Below are 22713 nucleotides of genomic sequence, written 5' to 3' on the forward strand. Positions count from 1 at the left end.
TAAAAAGTGCAGGAGCATAAGGGGTGACGTTAAGCCTGGGCACGGGAAAGCTCAACATACTCAGCCAGCTACACACCACCTAGAAGAAGCAGACGAGGAGGCAGCGTGTGCCTACAACATGTTTGGAGTGGAAACAGATGAGGGACCACCTGAACCATATTATGCCACAGTCACTGTCAAGGGAAAGGACATTAAGTTCAAGATTGATTCAGGGGCTACTGCATTGGTCATTAGTGAGAGACATTCTGCAGCGGTATAGTGACGTTTTCAGGGACGAGCTGGGCATGGTGAAGGGTGTGACAGTGAAATTCCATGTCAACCCTGTGGCCACACCATGTTTTTTTAAGATCAGGTCGGTGCCCTTTGCCATGAAAGGCAAAGTCAAGGAGGAGCTGGAACGTTTACAGGGGCTGGATATCATTGAGCCCGTCCAGTTTTCAAGGTGGGTGGCTCCCATTGTTCCAGTTTTGAAGGCAGATAGAACGATGAGGACATGTGTGGACTACAAGCTTACGGTGAATCAGGTCTCTAAGCTGGAGGAGTACCTATTGCCACGGGTGGATGATCTGTTTGCGACCCTGTCAGAGGGTCAGCTGTTCACAAAGCTGGACATGAGCCACGCCCACCAACAGCTGCAGCTCGACGAGGATTCAAAGGAGTACGTCACCACCAATACGAACAAGGGATTATTCAAATACAGTCACCTGGTGTTTGGAGTGGCGTCTAGCCCCGCTATTTTCCAAAGGACAATGGACTCTTTGCTGCAGGGGATTCTGCATGTAGCAGTGTATCTTGATGATATTTTGATCATGGGAGCCACGGAGGGGGAGCATCTAGCTAACTGCTGCTGAAGAGGCTCTCAGACGCAGGGCTGCAATTGAAACGCGGAAAATGTGTGTTCCTGGCTCTGAGTGTGACCTACCTGGGACACAAGGTTACAGATGAGGGGCTTTGCCCAGTGGAGGACAAAGTGAGAGCTATCAAGGAGGTCCCAAGGCCCAAAACCGTCACAGAACTCAGATCATTTCTGGGCATGGTGAATTATTATGGCAAGTTTCTTCCGGACCGCTCAAAAGTTTTGGCCCCAAAACTACTTCACAATGACACTAAGTGGCGGTGGGGTGAAGAGCAGGAGGAAGCTTTCAAGGAAGTGAAAGAACTCCTGCACTCAGCAAAGCTACTTGTTCACTATGACCCAGACAAGGAGATCACCCTTTCATGCAACGCTTCGCCCTATGGAGTCGGGGCAGTACTCTCACACGTAATGGAGGACCGTTCAGAGAAGCCAATCGGTTTTGCTTCACGTACCCTGACGGCTGCTGAGAAGGGATATTCACAGCTAGACAAAGAAGGTCTGGCCATTGTTTTTGCAGACAAACGTTTTCATCAGTACCTCTATGGACGTGCATTCACAATTTATACGGACCATAAAGCACTGATGAGCCTTTTTAGGGAGACCAGATGCATCCCACCACTAGCCTCAGTCAGGATACAGTGTTGGGCTCTCACATTGTCAGCCTACCAGTATACTATCATGTACAGAGCAGATGGGGATGATGCAAACGCCGATGCGCTGAGTCGACTCCCTTTACCTGAGACGCCTGCCTCTACATATGTGCCTCCAGAGACTGTGTTTTCATTGGAGAGGCTGTCCGAGACACTTGTAAAGGCGATCCAGGTCAAGCAATGGACAGAGAGGGACCCAGTCCTGTCTCAAGTCAAGACTTTCCTTTCACAAGGTTGGCCCGGAGTCGTGGAAGGAGAGGAACTGAGACCTTATGCCAAACGCAAGACCAAACTGAGTCTGCAGGATGGTTGCATTTTCTGGGCGGTGAGGGGCATTGTGCCTCCCCCAGCCGTTCACACATTGTGGAGGAAATTCATGAGACTCACCCAGGGGTGTCTCCAATGAAAAGCCTTGCAAGATCCTACGTCTGGCGGCCAATAATGGATCAGGATCTGGAGAACAAGGTAAAATCATGCACGCAATGTCAGACCAATCAGAACATGCCACCACCAGCTCCTTTGCACCCATGGGAGTGGCCAGTCTACCCCTGGTCTAGGCTACATTTGGACTTTGCTGGCCCCTTTATGGGGCAGATGTTTCTTGTAATGGTAGATGCGCATTCCAAATGGATTGAAGCTCACATCATGAAAAACATCACAGCCCCCTCAGCCATAGACAAACTCAGGCAAGTGTTTGCAGTCCAAGGGTTGCCTGACACTCTGGTCACTGATAATGGCCAAACGTTCACCAGTGAACTGTTCAGTGAGTTCATGCAGCAGAATGGCATTTGTCACATTCAGACGGCCCCTTTCCTCCCAGCCTCAAACGGTTTGGCTGAGTGGGCTGTTCAGACAGTGAAGGAAGGCCTGAAGCGGATGACAGAGGACTCTCTTAGTACCCGGCTTTCACGTTTCCTGTTTAAATACCGCCTGACGCCACAGACTACAACTGCACGCACTCCAGCAGAGATGCTGATGGGGCATAGGCCCAAGTCAAGATTGGACCTGCTGCACCCAGATATGAAGGCCAAAGTAGTTAGAAAACAGGAAAAGCAGATGGAGGGACATGATCAACATGTGCGAAAGAGACAGTTAGAACTGGATGACAATATCTATGTGAGAAACAATCAGGAATGGCTAACTGGGGTTATTCTTAAGCAGAGTGGTCCAGTCTCCTACGTTGTAAAGCTGACTGATGGGCGTGTTTTCCACAGATATCAGGATCATGACACAGGCTCAGAGGTAGACAGTTCCGTGGAGTTTCCAATGGTGAGACAGCCTACTGGGGAAGTGTGTCCACCAGTGACTTTGCCAGAGGGAGAGACATTGGCAGAGGGGACAGAGTCCCCTGAAGTGGATGGACATTCTCACTTGGACACACAGACCCCTCTCATGTCCCCAGCAGTAGATCCACCCAACACATCCTCACCAGCGGTGCCTGCTGGGTCACTGGAGATAGTGCATAGATCGCAGTGCCCTCGCAAACCTCCTGACAGACTCCTTGATTGGATAGTTTTTTTTTTGTTGTTAGATTGAATGCTGAATTTGCCACTTTTTTTTTAGTATTAGTAACCTGTCGCTAATTATACCACTGTTTTTATTTCCCAGTTCTTCCATATTTAGGGAATGTTGGATTTTAAAGGGGGAGAAGTGTTGTAATGTGAGTATTATTAAAGGTAAGTTAATACTAATCAGGAAGCCGTTGGTAACGAGAGGTGGGATCCGGAGTCAGCGAGGTTTTACTCCCGGTATGCATTGTATATAGCTCCACCACCCACGCTGCACGAGGTACCTGAAAGCCTCTGTGTTGTAAATATCATTTGCCGTTCCAGATAAAGATGTTCTTTTGGCCATTAGATTGTCAAGTGGTCCTTTTGTAAAGTAGAAGTTACCACAGCTTCTATTGATTGAATTATTAGTGTATTTTTCCCCTTACTCTGTGCATCCGGTGTTTATTTTTTAAAATTGCGTTCTTTTGGGTTTCTTGCTTTGCGACTGCCTGTAAGCAAACAAATTTCAAGGTTGTATAATTTATACATTCTTTGATAATAAATGTACTTCGAAACTTCAAACTTTCTGCGGAGCTCCTACATTAAGAAGTTTGCAGCAAATAAAATTGTTTTTCTTTCATTCCCCATTTTCCTCCAAAACAGCAAAGCATAAGAAATTGAAGCTGGAATAAAGGATACCTCTGGAGTTGCAAAAAGATTTGTCTTTCAATATCATGCTTACTTTCCCATTTGATCAATATTCTGTTTATAACACTGAGATGAATACTGAAATCAGTGTGTCATATGATATTACAGGCTAAGTAGCGGTAAGTGGGATTAGCATTGAAAAAGTGTGTGAATACTGTGGGCCTATGGCCATGTACTGTTTCACACAACTTCCCAGAGCCCTTTCATTCACTGTGTATGAAGGACACAAGATCATCTGCAGACGCTGGAAATCCAAAGCAATATGCACAAAATGCTGGAGGAATTCAGCGGGCCAGGCAGCATCTATGGGAAAGAGTGAAGTGTCGATGCTTCAGGCCAAGACCCTTCGTCAGGACTGTGTATGTCCTGGCCTGATTTAATTTTCCAAAATACATCACCTCACTCTTGCCTGAAACAGAAACATAGAAACATAAAAAATCTATCTGATTGTAGGGATGACTTGCAGTGGACTGAAAAGCTTGAGCATGTAGATATTAAGGAAGAGGATGTGCTGGAGCTTTTGGAAAGTATCAAGTTGGATAAATCACTGGGACCAGACGAGATGTACCCCAGGCTACTGTGGGAGGCGAGAGAGGAGATAGCTGAGCCTCTGACATCATCAGTGAATATGGGAGAGGTTCCAGAGGATTGGAAGGTTGCGGCTGTTGTTCCCTTATTCAAGAAATGGAGTAGAGATAGCCCAGGAAGTTATAGACCAGTGAGTCTTACTTCAGTGGTTGGTAAGTTGACAGAGAAGATCCTGAGAGGCAGGATTTATGAACATTTGGAGAGGTATAGTGTGATTTTGAACAGTCAGCATGGCTTTGTCAAGATCAGATCATGCCTTACGAGCCTGAATGAATTTTTTTGCGGATGTGACTAAACACATTGAGGAAGAGTCGTAGATGTAGTGTATATGGATTTCAGCAAGGCATAAGGTGCCTGTGCGAGGCTTGTTGAGAAAGTAAGGAGGCATGGGATCCAAGGGGACATTGCTTGTGGATCCAGAACTGGGTTGCCCACAGAAGGCAAAGAGTGGTTGTAGACGGATCATATTCTGCATGGAGGCCAGTGACCAGTGATGTGTTCCGGGACTCTTCGTCGTGGCTATCCCTTGAGGTCGAGGATGATGGTCTTCATTCCATTGATCGATCACAGAGCGAAGATGCCTGTGTGTGTATTTGTTTAATGGGTACTTGATGTTGCACTCCAAGAAGCACACGACACTTCACAGATCAGCCAACTGATTCCAATGGCATGGAAACCATGACGATTGGAGCTGATGGATTTGTTGCAGCCTTCATCCACCTTCACAGCCATTGAGCTCTAAGTAACTTCATCCACCTGTTCTACCATTGAGGTCTTGGTTGGATTGTTCTTTGTCAGGGACCTCACCCTCGACCTTACCACCTTGGTGACCCTACCAGGAGCACAGCTCCAGATGGCATTGCTCTCGGGATCTCAGGACCACACAAGCTTCTCCACCATGACAAGGTGACAATCCACAAAGAAGTTGTCCATGAGGAGCGTTACTCTTTGTGATTTTTATAAATGACCTTGGATGAGGAAGTGGAGGGATGGGTTAGTAAGTTTGCTGATGACACAAAGGTGGGAGGTGTTGTGGATAGCGTGGAGGGCTGTCAGCGGTTACAGTGGGACATTGATAGGATACAAAACTGGGTTGGGAAGTGGCAAATGGAGTTCAACCCAGATAAGTGTGAAGTGGTTCATTTTGGTAGGTCAAATATGAAGGCAGAATATAGTATTAATGGTAAGACTCTTGGCAGATGGAGTATTAGAGGGATCTTGGAGTCCAAGTCCATAGGACGCTCAAAGCAGCTGTGCAGGTTGACTTTGTGGTTAAGAAGGCATACGATGTATTGGCCTTCATCAATCGTGGAATTGAATTTAGGAGCTGAGAGGTAATGTTGCAGCTATATAGAATCCTGGTCAGACCCCACTTGGAGTACTGTGCTCAGTTCTGGTTGCCTCACTACAGGAAGAATGTGGAAACCATAGAGTACCGTATAGCCTACATTATAATAAGGGTCTATTTTATGTTGTAGTAACACATCATTAAGTAACACACTATTAAGTGCGTATGGATATGTATGTCAATTTCAGACTCTACTAGTAAAGAACCATGAAACTTAGTTCCCGTCTCCAGTGTTGTTGTTAATAATACAGTTGTGTAAACAGGCCACATACATAACAAATTGGTGACGAGAATTATGAACCTACATCTTATCAGAATGCCGTGTTTTTGTTAACAATAACACTTGGAGGAGAAGAGAGAGAAGGGAAATGAAAAGGAGTGACACACGCGTCTAGACAGAGTGCGCTCGTTGCACTAGCAAAAATGACACGTGAGTCAAGTGAAACGTGCTGTGACTGCAGGGAGCTAGCTAAAAGAAAATAATAAAAAACAGGGCTAAATTAATGTAACAAAGATGGCGATGATTGGAACCATTACAGCATTTGATAGTGGCATTGAAAACTGCGTAACTTACATTGAAAGAGTGGAGTTATATTTGTGACACGAATGTAGCAGGAAAACGAACCCAAGTGCTGGACTCTGACACAGAGGCAGGATCAGGAGGCAGAATCTCCGTAGTGACTGTAGAATCAGGACCAGGCTGAGTCAGGATCTGGGAGACTTGGTTTATGGAGAGATACGTGATTGAAGACTTGGAGCAAGGTTCCTCTCTCTCTGAGAGTCGACCAACAATCTGGCAAGGGCTGACCGGAGCTGTCGGAGTCTTATCCTCTGGTGGCTAATGGAAACCAGGTGCTGGTGATTGAGAGGAAATGGGAAAGATTGGGAATCGAATGTGGGGATTAAGGACTAATTAGGGAGGAAGGAAAAGTTGGGAAATGCCAGCCAGGACCATGACAATATTATGATGTTAATGGTGTTAATGATGAAAAGAAAGCCAGCGTCTTACTCAAGCTACGTCCACATTAGACTAGATAATTTTGAAAAAGCCGGTTTCATATAAAAAGAATAGGTGTCTACACCAGGCGTTTTTGAGAATATCTCTTTCCACATTAAAACAGGCATTTGGGAAAATCTCCTCCTACTTGGCAAGCGTAGGACACATCTACAGAAAACAAATAACACGTTTGATGTTGAATCTCGCCATGAAAGACTTGGTGCGAGTTTGTTCAGTTACAGACCAGAAAAACTTAAAAGGCAATTGCCAAACAGTGGACAGCTGTTGGCTCTCACACAGGAGGACTTAAAACTAAAAACAGAAAATACTGGAGCATACGAAGGCAACCGACAGGGAGTTCACGGCCAGTATGACCCAACTGATGATAAACACTGAAAAACTGACTAAACCTGGAAAAATTTCCTACAGCCACAGTCTCTTCACTGATGAAAGGGACAATAGCTACAACTAAATGCAAGAAGACTTGTTACTGGGCAAAAGTGAGATTTGCCGTTACCTCATTTGTTTGCCTTTACTTTTGCCATGTCTTTCTGTATTATTTTGCTGCATTTAACATGTACAATAAAAGGAGTTACTGGGCAAAAGTGATTTTATTTTTACCTGATTAAAAGTGAAACTTGCAATTTTCCTTTTTTGGCCTTAATATTTTCATGTCTATGCCAAACATAAGTTACTACCTAAAAATGACATTTTGGAAGTAGTGACAATTGCATCTATTGAACATTTGCACAAGCAATACATTAATAAAGCATCTTGATAATTGTATAAGACATGTCTGCATCAGTGTTACCTTGTATTTCCATACAATGTTACTTTAGGCTATAACACATCCACTGTCAGAGAAGCACTTGCATAAATAGGTAAACCACCTTCATATAAGCAAGGACAGAAAACAGGGCAAACTGAGTACAGTATACTTATTTATTCAGTAAGTTATGAGTCAAAGTATGTGGTGAGTACATTTCTAACTCTTCTGGCTTCAGTCTCATTGTCGTCTGTTCTGAAATTGTTAGGTTGTGTGGGGGGTTGAAATTCTCTGTAATACTGCAAAGCTGCAGTAACATTCTGCTCAGGGACAGTCTCCTGAAGTTGTCCGCCATTGTTGTGTGGTGTTGGAGGTTGCGTTCAAGAAAACAATGAAATGCCACGCTGCCACTACCATCTGTTCCAGCACGTCATGACAGCGTTTTTGAAAAGCTCCGGTTACCCTGTACACATTACACCGCTCCATCAGAGTTTTCAGATTTACACACTCTGGAGAGCATTTTAGAAAAGCTCTGTTTTTGGGGGAGGAAAACACCACTTCAGTGTGGACGGAGGGTCAAAACGAAGAGAAAAAGCTTTGGTTATGGATTCATCTGGTCTAGTGTGGACATAGCCTCAGTGTTATGGGAACAAAAACAGATGGGATGCTATGGAGCTTTTTAACCCCTGAAAAGCCAGCTGCCAGAACGTTCAAGCAAAAAATAGATACTCTCCAATGGCATTTAAACCCCAAACCACTGGTCATTAGTGAAAGATTTAAATTTCACAAATGGAATCATTTCCAGAAAAAGAATTTTAACATATATTAAGAAAATGAAAATAGATATAGCTTTTTTTACAAGAAACACACTTAACAGAGATAGAACATCAGAAATTAAAGCTAGATTGGGTCAGAAATGTTATTGCAGCTTCATTTAACTCAAAGGTGAGGGGAGTTGCAATTTTGGTTAATAAAACTTTTCCAATTAAAATACAATATGTATTAATTGATTCTGCGGGGAGATATGTAATTATACGTTGTCAAATTTTTTCAGAACTATGGACTCATGAATATTTATGCATCAAATGAAAATGATGTAAAATTTCTACAAGAGGCCTTTTTGAATTTGGCTGATGCATATGACAAAATATTAATAGGTGGAGATTTTAATTTTTGTTTAGACCCAGTTTTAGATAGGTCAACAAAGGTTGTTACAAAATCAAGTAGCAAAATTAACTTTATCATTGATGAAAGATTTAAATTTGATTGATATATGGAGAAGAATTAATCCAAAAGAAAGAGATTATTCATTTTATTCAAATAGACATAAAACTTATTCAAGGATAGATTTTTTCTATTATCAACGAATATTCAAGACAGAGTGAAAAATATGGAATATAAAGCAAGAATATTGTCGGATCATTCCCCCTTGATAATGACAATGATAATGATGGATAAAGAGGAATTGATTTACAGATGATTTAATTCAATATTATTAAAACGTCAAGATTTTTGTGATTTCATGAAAAAGCAGACTCAGTTTTTTTTAGATACAAATTTACATTCAGTTGATGATAAATTTATAGTATGGGAAGCAATGAAGGCATATTTGAGAGGTCAGATAATAAGTTATACTTCTAAAATTAAGAAGGAATATATGGTAGAAACAGATCAATTGGAGAAAGAGATTACAAAATTAGAAAAAGAATCTCAAAGATATATGATAGAAGAAAAAAGAAGACAACTTGTTAACAAGAAGTTACAATTTAATACACTTCAGACATACCGAACAGAAAAAGCAATTATGAGAACTAAACAGAGATACTATGAACTAGGTGAAAGATCACACAAGATTCTTTCTTGGCAGTTAAAAACAGACCAGACTTCCAAAATGATAAATGCAATTAGAACAAGTGTAAATAAAATTACTTATAAACCTTCAGAAATTAATGAAATTTTAAAGAATTTTTATTCTGAACTGTATCAATCAGAATCACAAAATGATAATGTTGAGATAGAAAGGTTTTTATCACAAATAATTCTTCCAAAATTGAATTCGGAAGAACAGAAGGGATTAGATATGCCTTTTACATTAAAAGAGGTCGAAGAAGCTCTAGGATCACTTCAGAGTAATAAATCCCCAGGAGAAGATGGTTTTCCGCTTGAATTTTACAAAAAGTTTAAAGATTTACTAATTCCTCCTTTTATGGAGCTAATACACCAAGCAGAAAGAACGCATAAACTTCCAGAATCTTTTTTGACAGCTATTTTAATAGTATTGCCAAAAAAAGATAGAGATCCTTTAAAGCCAACATCATATAGACTTATTTCTTTGTTGAACATCGACTGTAAAATAATAGCAAAAATTTGATCTAATAGATTATCTAAATACTTACCAAAATTAACACATATGGATCAAACAGGATTTATCAAAAATAGACAATTGGCAGATAATGTAACTCGGTTACTTAGTATAATTCATCTGGCACAAAAGAGGGAGGAAATGAGTGTGGCAGTTGCTTTAGATGCAGAAAAAGCATTTGATAGATTGGAATACGATTTTTTATTTAAGGTATTGGAAAAGTATGGGTTAGGAAAATCTTTTATAACATGGATTAAAACTTTAAATACTAATCCCAAAGCTAAAGTAATGACAAATGGTCAAATTTCAACATCATTTCAGTTAACAACGTCAACTAGACAAGGTTGTCCATTATCACCTGCTTTATTTGTGTTGGCAATAGAACCATTAGCTGAATTCATTAGAACAGACCCGGTTATTATGGGTTTCAGGGTTAACCAGGAGGAATATAAGATTAATTTATTTGCTAAATAATGTTTTGCTTTATTTAACAAACCCATTGTATTCACTGTGTAAATTATCTTCTAGATTGGAAGAATATGGGAAAATATCAGGCTACAAAATAAATTGGGATAAAACTGAAATTCTACCCCTTACTAAAGGAGATTATTGTCAATGTCAATTAATACTCAATTTAGATGGCCGATAAATTGTATAAAATATTTAGGTATAAGAGTTGATAATAATATAAAGAACTTATATAAATTAAATTATTTACCATTATTGAAAAAAATTCAAGAAGATCTTGATAAATGGATGATGTTACCAATAACATTAGTAGGCAGAATAAATTCTGTAAAAATGAATGTATTCCCTAGATTACAATATTTATTCCAAACACTACCAATACAATTACTGCAGAAGTTTTTTCATGAGTTAAATAAATGTGTGAGGAAGGTCCTTTGGAAAGGTAAGATGTCAAGAATATCATTGGAAAAATTGACATGGAAATTTGATCTAGGAGGGTTACAACTTCCAAACTTTAAAAATTATTATAAAGCAAATCAACTTAGATTTATTGCATCTTTTTTTGATGAAGATAAACTGACATGGATTAGAATAGAACTAGATAAAATAGGAGAAAATATACCAGAAGATTTGATATATAAGTGGGAATCTAAATGGATACGGGAAAAGAAAGAATCTCCTATATTAAAACATTGATTGATTTATGGAATAAGATAAATGTTGATGATAAGATAAAGAAATCTTTATTAGCAAAGAGACCTTTAATTCAAAATAAACTTATTCCTTTTACAATGGATAACCAACTTTTATACAACTGGTTTCAAAAAGGGATTAGATATATAGGAGATTGTTTTGAAGGAGGTATATTAATGTCATTTGATCAATTAAAGAATAAATATAAAATATCAAACAACACTCCTTTTTGTTATTTCCAATTAAGGGCTTATTTAAGAGATAAATTGGGTCAAACAATGTTATTGCCGAAACCTAATGAAATAGAAATTTTAATTCAAAAGGAAAAATTAAAAAAATTATTTCTCGTATGTATAGTTTGATTCAAAAGCAGGCAATTAAACAAGGAATTCATAAGTCAAGACAAAAATGGGAAACTGATTTGAATATTAAAATTGAAGAAACAAGTTGGTCAAGACTATGTCTTGATAATATGACAAATACAACAAATGTCCGGCTAAGACTAGTGCAATATAATTTTTTACATCAATTATATATTACACCACAAAAAATAAATAAATTAAATCCAAATTTATCTGATCAATGCTTCCGATGTAACCAAGAAATTGGTACTTTTTTACATTCTACTTGGACTTGTTTTAAAATTCAACCTTTTTGGACAAATTTAAGAGTTTTACTGGAACAAATTATTGGAATACAACTTCCACATAATCCAACATTATTTTTACTAGGCGATATTGAAGGGATAAAATCGAAATCCAAATTGAATAAATATCAGAAAGAATTCATAAAAATTGCATTGGCAGTAGCCAAAAAGGCTATTGCAGTTACTTGGAAATCCGATTCATACTTGTATAGATCGTTGGAAGAATGAAATTTTTAGCTGCATTCCACTTGAAAAAATTACTTATAATTTAAGAGATAAATATGAAATATTTCTGAAAATTTGGTGCCCTTATTTACAAAAGATAGGATTAAATATATAGGTGCTCCAAAGATAAAATTATTGGTTATCTGGAGAAAGAAATAAATATACATATTAAAGCTATTATGAACTCCATGGAGCATGTGGGGATCTTCTGATATCCAGGCATTCTTTCATTCTTCCTTTTTTCTTCTCTTTTTTTTTCTATAGCGATATGTTAGGGGGGAGAGGTTAAGGGGTGGGGGGAAGGGTTGATTTTTTTTCTTTCTGTAACTTATTTGAAAATTCAATAAAAAAAAATTATAAAAAAGTTTCCAGATGGCTCGGAAAGACCAATAGCCTTTGCCTCAAGAATGCTAACTTCAGCTGAACACAACTATGCACAGATTGACAGAGAGGCCCTAAGCCTCATGTGGGGCGTCAAGAAATTCAATCACTACTTGTATGGCCAAAAGTTTACCCAGTTGACTGACTGTCAGCCACTCATGTCAATCTTCAACCCAAGGAAAGGCGTTCCAGTGATGACAGCACAAAGGCTGCAGTGATAGTCTCTTTTCTTAGGAGGTCACATGTATGACATTGAACACAAGGGAACCAAGCAACATGGCAACGCAGATGGTTTGTCATGTTTACTACTGCCTGAGGTAACTACGCAAATGGACTCTGCAGAGGTCTTTCACACAACAATAGTTGATCAATTACCAGTGACACAGAGCCTCATTGAAAGTGAAAAACGCAATGACACTATGTTGTCAAAAGTGTATGACATAATGGTAAAGGGATGGCCAGCGCATGGTAACACACTGTTTCCAGCCTTTTCAGAGAGGAAGGAGCAGTTGTCAGTGTGTCGGGGAACACTAATGTTTGTTCACGAGTTATGATTCCTTCCAAGCTACGCACCAGAGTGCTGGAGGAACTGCACGAGGGGCACCTGGGTACCGTGAAGATGAAAGGTCTTGCCCATGCCTATGTGTGGTAGCCAGTAATCAATAAGCAGATTGAGGATGTGACCAAGAACTGCTCTAGATGTCAAAAGATCAAGAACACATCACACAAGCCCTTCTCCATCCATGGGAGTGGCCCTCATCACCATGGCAGCGAGTGCACGTCGACTTTGCTGGACCATTCATGGACTCTATCTTTTTAATCTCCGTCGATACACATTCCAAATGGCCAGAAGTCATCAAAATGAAGACAGCCACATCAGAAAAGACCATTACAGTGCTGAGAGCCATGTTCGCCAGGAATGGCATACCAGAACAAATCTGCACAGACAATGGATGACAATTTGTCTCTGAAGAATTCAAAAGTTTTGTGAAGAACAATGAAATCAAGCCCTTTAAATTGGCTCCTTACCATCCATCCACAAATGGCTTGGCAGAAAGATTTGTACAGACATTCAAAAATATGTTTAAGCCTAGGTAGTTCTAAGGTAAGGACGTGTTCGGCACAGCTTTGTGGGCTGGAGGGCCTGTATTGTGCTGTAGGTTTTCTATGCTTCTATGCCAAACATGTCCTAACCTTAGAACTACCCAGGCTTAACCATAGCCCTCTATTTTTCTAAGCTCCATGTACTGGTGACCCCTGTTTCCATCCAAGGGGTCAGTGTGGACATGGTGGAGGATTACAAATACCTGGGGATATAAATTAACAATAAACTGGACTGGTCAAAGAACACTGAGGCTGTCTACAAGAAGGGTCAGAGCCGTCTCTATTTCCTGAGGAGACTGAGGTTCTTTAACATCTGCCAGATGATGCTGAGGATGTTCTACGAGTCAGTGGTGGCCAGTGCTATCATGTTTGCTGTTGTGTGCTGAGGCAGCAGGCTGAGGGTAGCAGACACCAACAGAATCAACAAACTCGTTCGTAAGGCCAGTGATGTTGTGGGGGTGGAACTGGACTCTCTGATGGTGGTGTCTGAAAAGAGGATGCTGTCCAAGTTGCATGCCATCTTGGACAATGTCTCCCATCCACTCCATAATGTACTGGTTAGGCACAGGAGTACATTCAGCCAGAGACTCATTCCACGGAGATGTAACACTGAGCGTCATAGGAAGTCATTCCTGCCTGTGGCCATCAAACTTTACAACTCCTCCCTCGGAGTGTCAGACACCCTGAGCCAATAGGCTGGTCCTGGACTTATTTCCACTTGGCATGATTAACTTATTATTATTTAATTATTTATGGTTTTATATTGCTATATTTCTTCACTATTCTTGGTTGGTGTGGCTGTAACAAAACCCAATTTCCCCTCGGGATCAATAAAGTATGTCTGTCTGTCTGTCTGTCTGCCTATCCAGGAGTCTCTTAAAAGACCCTGTTTCCGCCTCCACCACTGCCGCCGGCAGCCCATTTCAAGCACTCACCGTCCTGCATAAAAAACTTACCCCTGACATCTCCTCTGTACCTAATTCCAAGCACCTTGAAACTGTGCCATCTCATGCTAGCCATTTCAGCCCCTGGGAAAAAGCATCTGACTATCCACATGATGAATGCCTCTCATTATCTTGTACACCTCTATCAGGTCGCCTCTCATCCTCTGTTGCTTCAAGGAGAAAAGGTTGAGTTCACTCAACCTATTCACATAAGGCATGCTCTCCAATTCAGGCAACGTCCTTGTAAATCTCCTCTGCACTCTTTCTATAGTTTCCATGTCCTTCTTGTAGTGAGGCGACCAGAACTGAGCACTGTACTCCAAGTGGGGTCTGACCAGGGTCCTATATAGCTGCAACATTACCTCTCGGTTCTTGAGCTCAGTCCCACAGTTGATGAAGGTCAAAACACTGTATGCCTTCTTAACTACACAGTCAACGTGCATATCAGCTTTCAGTGTCCAAAGGACTCGGACCCAAAGATCCGTCTGATTCTCCACACTGCCAAGCGTCTTACCGTTAATGCTATATACTGCCATCATATTTGACCTACCAAAATGAACCACCTCACACTTACCTGGGTTGAACTCCATCTGCCACTTATCAGCCCAATTTTGTATCCTATCAATGTCCCACTGTAACCTCTGACAGCCCTCCACACTATCCACAACACCCCCAACCTTTGTGTCATAGCAAATTTACCAACCCATCCCTCCACTTCCTCAACCAGGTCATTTATAAAAATCACGAAGAACAGATCCCTGAGGCACACCACTGGTCACCGACCTCCATGTAGAATATGACCCATTTACAGCACTCTTTGCCTTCTGTGGGCAAGCCAGTTCTGGATCCACAAAGCAATGTCCCCTTGGATCCTATGCCTCCTTACTTTCTCAATAAGCCTTTCATGGGGTACCTTATCAAATGCCTCGCTAAAATCCACATACTGTACACTACATCTACTGTTCTATCTTCATCAACTTGTTTAGTCACATCCTCAAAAAATTCAATCAGGCTTGTAAGGCACGACCTACCTTTCACAAAGCCATGCTGACTATTCCTAATCATATTATACCTCTCCAAATATTCATAAATCCTGCCTCTCAGGATCTTCTCCAAACACTGAAGTAAGACTCAGTGCTCTATAATTTCCTGGGCTATCTCGACTCCCTTTCTTGAATAAAGGAACAACATCCGCAAACCCTCAGTCCTCCGGAATCTCTCCTGTCCACACTGATGATGCAAAGTTCATCGCCAGAGCCTCAGCAATCTCCTCCCTCACTTCCTACAGTAGCCTGGGGTACATTCCCTCCAGTCCCGGTGACTAATCCAACTTGATGCTTTCCAAAAGCTCCAGCACATCCTCTTCCTTAATATCTACATGCTCAGACTTTTCAGTCTGCTACAAATCATCCCCACAATCACCAAGATCCTTTTCTGTAATGAATACGGAAACAAAGTATTCATTAAGTACCTCAGCTATCTCCTCCAGTTCCATACACACTTTTCCACTGTCACACTTGACTAGTCCAATTCTCTCACAAGTTATCCTCTTGCTCTTCACATACTTGCTGAATGCCTTTGGGTTTTCCTTAATCCTTTCCACCAAGGCCTTCTCATGGCCCCTTTTGGCTCTCCTAATTTCATTCTTAAGCTCCTTCCTGCTAGCCTTATAATCTTCTAGGCAACACGTACAACATGCTGGAGGAACTCAGCAGGTCAGGCAGCATTAATGGAAATGAGCAGTCAACGTTTCCACGGATGCTGGCCAACCTGCTGAGTTTCTCCAGAGAGCTGTACGTGTTGCTTTGACCCCAGCATCTGCAGTGTACTTTGTGCTTATAATCTTCTAGATCTCTATCAATACCTAGTTTTTTGAACCTTTTGTAAGCTCTTCTTTTCTTCTTGACTAGATTTACAACAGCCTTTGTACACCACGGTTCCTGTACCCTACCATGCTTTCCCTGTCTCATTGGAATGTACCTATGCAGAACCCCATGCAATTATCCCCTGAACATTTGCCACATTTCTGCCGTATGTTTCTCTGAGAACATCTGTTTCCAATTTATGCTTCCAAGTTCATGCCTGATAGCCTCATATTTCCCCTTACTCCAATTAAACATTTCTCTAACTTGTCTGTTCCTATCCCTCTCCAATGCTATGGTAGAGAGATAGAATTGTGATCACTATCTCCAAAATGCTCTCCCACTGAGAGACCTAACACCTGACCAGGTTCATATCCCAATATCAAATCAAGTACAGCCTCTCCTCTTGTAGGCTTATTTACATATTGTGTCAAGAAACTTCCCTGAACACTCCTAACAAACTCTACCCCATCTAAACCCCTCACTCTTGGGAAATGCCAATCAATATTTGGGAAATTAAAATCTCCCACCACAACAACCCTGTTATTATTACACCTTTTCAGCATCTGTCTCCCTATCTGCTCCTTGATGTCCCCGTTACCATTGGGTATTCAATAAAAGACACCCAGTAGAGTTATTGACCCCTTCCTATTCCTAACCTCCACCCACAGAGACTCTGTAGACAATCCCTCCATGGCGTCCATCTTTTCCGCAGCCGTGACACTATCTCTGATCAACAGTGCCATGCCCCACCTCTTTTGCCTCCCTCCCTTTCCTTTCTGAAACATCTAAAACCCAGCACTTGAAGTAACTATTCCTGTCCCTGAGCCATCCAAGTTTCTGTAATAGCCAGCACAAGTACTGATCCATGCTCTAAGTTCATTCGCTTTGTTCACAACACTCTTTGCATTGAAATAGACACATCACAATCCTTCGGTTTGAGTGCGTCCCTTCTCTATCACCTGCCTATCCTCCCTCACACACTGTCTCCAAGCTTTCTCTGTTTGTCAGCCAACCTCCCTTTCCTCCATCACTACAGTTCAGTTTCCACTCCCTAGCAATTCTAGTTTAAACTCTCCCCAATAGCATTAGCAAACCTCCCCGCCAGGATATTGGTCCCCCTGGGATTCAAGTGCAACCCGTCCTTTTTGTATAGATCACACCTGCCCCAAAAGAGGTCCCAATGATCCAGAAATCTGAATCCCTGCCCACTGTTCCAATCCCTCAAACACGCATTTACTCTCCACCTCATCCTATTCCTATTCTCACTGTCGTGTGGCACAGGCAGTAATGCCGAGATTATTACCTTTGTGGTCCTGCTTCTCAACTTTCTTCCTAACTCCCTGTAGTCTGTTTCCAGAACCTCCTCCCTTTTCCTGTCTATGTCATTGGTACCAATATGTACCACAACCTCTGGCTGTTCTTCTCACTTCAAGATATCATGGATGTGATCCTAAACATCCTGGACCCTAGCACCTGGGAGGCAAACTATCATCCGTGTTTCTTTCCTGCATCCACAAAATCGCTTGTCTGACCCCCTAACTATAGAACCCCCTATCACTACTGCCTTCCTCTTCCTTTCCCTACCCTTCTGAGCCACAGGGCCAGAGTCTGTGCTAAAGGCGCGACCACTGCCGCTTCCCCCAGGTAGGCTGTCCCCCCCAACAGTACTCAAACAAGAGTACTTATTGTTAAGGGGGACAGCCACTGGGGTACTCTCCAGTATCTGACTCCTGCCTTTCCCTCTCACTTCTCTGTCTCTCCATGCCCTGTAGTGACCACCTGCCTGTAACTCCTCTCTATCACCTCCTCACTCTCCCTGACCAGATGAAGGTCATCGAGCTGCAGCTCCAGTTCCCTAACACGGTCCCCAAAGAGCTGCAGCTCAACACACCTGGCACAGATGTCTGAGTCAAATCCTATCTGCCATTCCCTTGCCCACTTTCCCAAATGATCAATATCTTGTGTATATTATTCAGACGAACACAGAAATCACTAAGACATAAAAAGCTACAGATAGGCACAGTATAGAATGATTCTTAATGTGGCATAGATATGGTCAACCAAAGGATCTGCTTACATGTTCTATCAATCTACAACATGGCCTATGTCAAAAAAGAAAGGAAACTGAACAACATTTACAGAGGTGGTGAAATACAAATATATTCTGTTCTCGAAGTCAACCACAATATTACAACAGACTCCAAATGAAATTGCAGCAGGAGAAATCTTAATCTTAGACTTCAAGCCAATCAGACATAGGAGCAGAATTTGCCATCCAGATTTTCTAGGGCCATCAGTTCCACCCTTGCTTAGGTCTGGTAGTGGCTGCTAGCCGGCTTTCGCTTGTACCTGGGTGACCCCTGGACATAACACATTGATGGTAAGACATGATTCAAAGCATTTGTAGGCATTGAAAGATCACTTAGCACGGGGTAGATCTCTCCCCAGGCAAGCAGTTAATCACTCCTTCATTCAGAGAGTACATCTGATCTTTTACAACCACAGTAACCTCTGTCATCGGATACAATTTTCTGTCTCCATGAACACATTGAACATGGGCACAGTCACTGCAATGAATACTGCTGTCTGCCAGAAGTTTCTTCTTCACCATAGACATGAAACTTATTGTTTCTACAATGTCTGTACTTGTTGTCCATTTAAGGTCACTTCACAGCAAGCAGAATTATCACTTCCTTTCCTCCTCTCAGGACTATCACCTTCCCTTAGCACATAACAAAACCCTGTCAACTTGAACTTCCTTATCGGACACACTGACACATTATGGCCTGGCTGCTGGCAGTAGAAATACACCAGTCCCTTGGTAACTGTTGTCACTTCCCCTTCTTACTCCCCACCCCAGCACGATTACCCCCAGGGTCCTGTCTGCCAGCCTCGTCTCTAGTACCTCTATGGGCTGAATGAAGAAGAAAAACTCCTCCTCATCTCTGTCCTAAATGGACGTCCCTCCATCGTAAGTCTGCTCAGCGGCCATTGATGTACTGAGGGCCAGTTTCGCTGCTGTTAGTTCATCGTCTAGTTTCATGCTCTCTGACCCAGGACTGGGTGTCGTAGTGTAGGACACGAAGTAGCTGTTCCAAGATGATGACTTCTGAAACCTGCTCCTTGGTGCACTGCTCTGCTCACATCCAGCGACAGTATAGTCCTTTAGGTGGGGGCAGGTCCCACTGGATGTCTCTCCTGGTGGAGCTGTGGTTGTTCTGAAGCATTGCTGATAGGAGCCTGGTGAAATGTCCTTCAGAAGGTCCTAAGACATAGGAGCAGAATTAGGCTATTTGGCCCTTTGAGTCTGTTCTGCCATTTCATCAAAGCCGGCCTAGTTCCCTCTCAACCGCTTTCTCCTGTCTCCTTCCCATAAACTTTCACACCCTGACTTAAAACCTACCAACCTCCACCTTAAATACACCAAGTGACTTGGCCTCCACAGCTGCTTGTGGCAACACATTCCACTGATTCACCACCCTTTGGCTAAAAAAAAACTCCTAATTTCTGTTCTAAATGGATGTCCCTCCATTTTGAGGCTGTGCTCTCTGGTCCTAGATTCCACCACCAACTTCTTCTTCACATCCACTCTATGCAGTCCTTTCAACATTCGACAGATTTCAATGAGGTCCCACTTTATTTTTCTAAATTCCAGTGAGTACAGGCCCAGCGTCTTCAATCGCTGCTCATATGATAACCCTTTCATTCCCAGAATCACTCTTGTGAACCTCGTCTGAACCCTCTTCAATGTCAGCACATCTTTTCTTAAATGAGGGGTCAAAACTATTCACAATACTCCAAATGAAGACTCACCAGTGCCTGATACAGCCTTATAGGCTTGTTTTTATATTCTAGTCCCCTTGAAAAGAATGCTAACATTGCATCTGCTTTCCTCACCAGCGATTCAACCTGCAAATTAACCTACAGGCAATCCTGCATGAGGACTCCTAGGTCATTTAATACCTTGGAGTTTTGAATTTTCTCCTCATTTAGAAAATTGTATATGCTTTTATGCCTTCTATCAAAGTGCATGACCATACATTTCCTGACACTGTATTCCATCTACCATTTCTTTGTCCATTCTCCAATCTGTCTAATTCCTTCTGCAGCCTCTCTGCTTCCTCAAAACTACATCTTTGTAAAATCTGCAGACTTAGCCACAAAGCCATCAATTTCATCATCCAAGTCATTGACATATAACATAAAAAGAAGCAGTCCCAACAGAGACCCTTGTGGAAAACCTCTAGTCACTGGCAGCCAATCCTTCATTCCCATCCTTCACCTCCTGCCAATCAGCCAGCGCTCTATCCATGTTAGTATCTTTCCTGTAATACCTTGCACTTATCTCCTTTAGCCGCCTCTTGTGCAGCACCTTGTCAAAGGCCTCTGAAAATCCAAATAGACAACATCCACTGATTCTCATTTGTCTACCCTTCTTATTATTTCTTCAAAGAATTCCAACATATTTGTCTGGCAAGATTTTTCAATAAGGAAACCAGACTTTGGCTTATTTTGTTATGTGCCTCCAAGTACCCTGAAACACAGTCTTAACAATCGACTCCAACATCTTCCCAACTACTGAGGTCCAGTCAACTGGTCTATAATTTCCTTTCTTCTGTCTTCCTCTCTTCTTTAAGAGCGAAGTCACATTTGCAATTTTCTAGTCCTCCAAAACCATGCCAGAATCTATTAATTCTTGACAGATCATTACTAATGTCTCCATAATTTCTTCAATTACCTCTTTTAGAACCCTGAGGTGTGCATCATCTGGTCCAGGTGACTTCTGACCTTCCTGTTTCCCAAGCACCATCTCCCTAATGTTAGCTACTGCCCTCACTTCTGCCCCTTGACACTCAACAAACTTCCAGCAAAGTACTAGTGCTTTCTATGGTGAAGATTGGTGCAGAATACTTATTCAATTTGTCCATGATTTCCTTGTTCCCCATTACTATCTCTCTAGCATCATTTTCCAGTGATCCAATATCTACTCTCACCTCCTTCGCTCTTTATATATCTGAAAATACTTCTGGTATCATTTTCGATATTTCATCTTTTAACACATTATGTTTTTGTTCCCTTCTGATGGTTTTAAATAATTATCCAGTCCTCTAATGTCCCACTATTTTTTGCCTTATTACATGCTCTTTTGTGCTTTTATGTTGGCTTTGACTTCCCTTGTCAGCTAGGGTTGTATTGTCCTGCTTTAGAGAAATTCTTTTTTGGGATATATCTATCCTGAGCCTTCCAAATTTCTCCCAGAAACTCCAATCATTGCTGCACTGCTGTTAACCCTGCTAGTGTCCTCTTCCAATCAACTTTGGCCAGCTCGTCTCTTACATCTCTGAGATTCTCTTTACTCCACAATAATACTGATACATCAGACTTTAGCTTCTCCCTCCCAGATTGCAGGGTGAATTCTATTATATTATGATCATTGCTTCCTAAGGGCTATTTTACCTTAAGCTCACTAACCAAATCTGGTTCATTATACAACACTCGGTTCAGAATTTCTGACATCTAGTGGGCTCAATCACAAGTTTCTCCAAAAAGCTATTTCACAGGCATTCCACAATCTTTTCTCCCTTGGGATCCAGCATCAAATAGGTTTTCCCAATCTATCTGCATATTGAAATCCCCCATGACTAACATAACTTGTGTAATATGCTGTAGAGTTTCACTGATAATGTAATGGTTTCTCTGTAGCAGCAATGTTTGGGTTATGACTAGAGATAATGGGGTTTGGAATGCTGTTGTTCTTTCTTGTGAGTCTGGAAGAGAGATTTTCATGGTCTTTTTGCCGGGGAGAGATGAGGAGAGAAGATGCAAATGGAGAGAGTTGGTAGACCGCCGGACAGGGTGGACGTGGAGCGAGGGTCTGAAGAGCAGCGACGATTGGAGGAGGTCGATGGTGGACGATCAGCTTATCAGTGAGCTCCAACATGGCGCAATAGACTGTTTCATAAGATTGGGCCCTTTTTCTTTTTTTGTTTTCTTCACTAACCATATAGTCAAAGTAAGAATTATAAAGCTCAACCATTTAATTGCATATTGTGTACTGTTTGTTATTTCGGGCTACTGATTTGTAACAGGGGACACATTGTGCAGTACCCACCCAAATGAGATTTCCTAAGTTTGGCTGGGCCGGGGGGGGGCTATCATCACCTATATTAAGTCGCTTGCCAAAGCGAGAGTTAAAATTGTGGGGGCTACATTCGAGATTGATTCCATTGAATGCTGTGTGATTACCCTGAACAATGAACCAGTAGGGCAGATATTTGTACTCCAACTGAATTGTTAATTTGCCTGTTAAATACTGTTAAAGTTGCAATTGTGGGAGGAGGTTTGATAAAATGACTGGCACAGTTCTCGTTTTAATGCAGACCAGCTCTGAGGTATAAGTAGCTGAGGGTGGAAATTTCAAAGACAGGGTTTTCTCATTTCTGAGGAGTGAGGAGAAAGAGTGGTCTGATTTGGAATGTCTAATTAGTCCACATCCCCCCAGTGAAGAGTAAGAATTCTGAGCTAGTATCTGCCCTTAATACTCTGGCGATTGAATGGAAAAATCTGATTCAAAGTCCCAGCTATGGCAGGCTCCACCTATTCTCTGGAATTATGCCCACCC

The 22713-nt window shown here is 41.7% G+C and overlaps 1 pseudogene; it reads left to right on the plus strand.

Moving 5' to 3' along the window:
- The first annotated feature begins 284 nt into the window (after positions 1-284).
- LOC132397636 (uncharacterized protein K02A2.6-like) lies at positions 285-12830 on the plus strand (annotated as a pseudogene).
- The last annotated feature ends 9883 nt before the right edge of the window (positions 12831-22713 follow it).

Source organism: Hypanus sabinus, chromosome 8 (genome assembly GCF_030144855.1).
Source record: "Hypanus sabinus isolate sHypSab1 chromosome 8, sHypSab1.hap1, whole genome shotgun sequence".
NCBI classification, from domain to species: domain Eukaryota; kingdom Metazoa; phylum Chordata; class Chondrichthyes; order Myliobatiformes; family Dasyatidae; genus Hypanus; species Hypanus sabinus.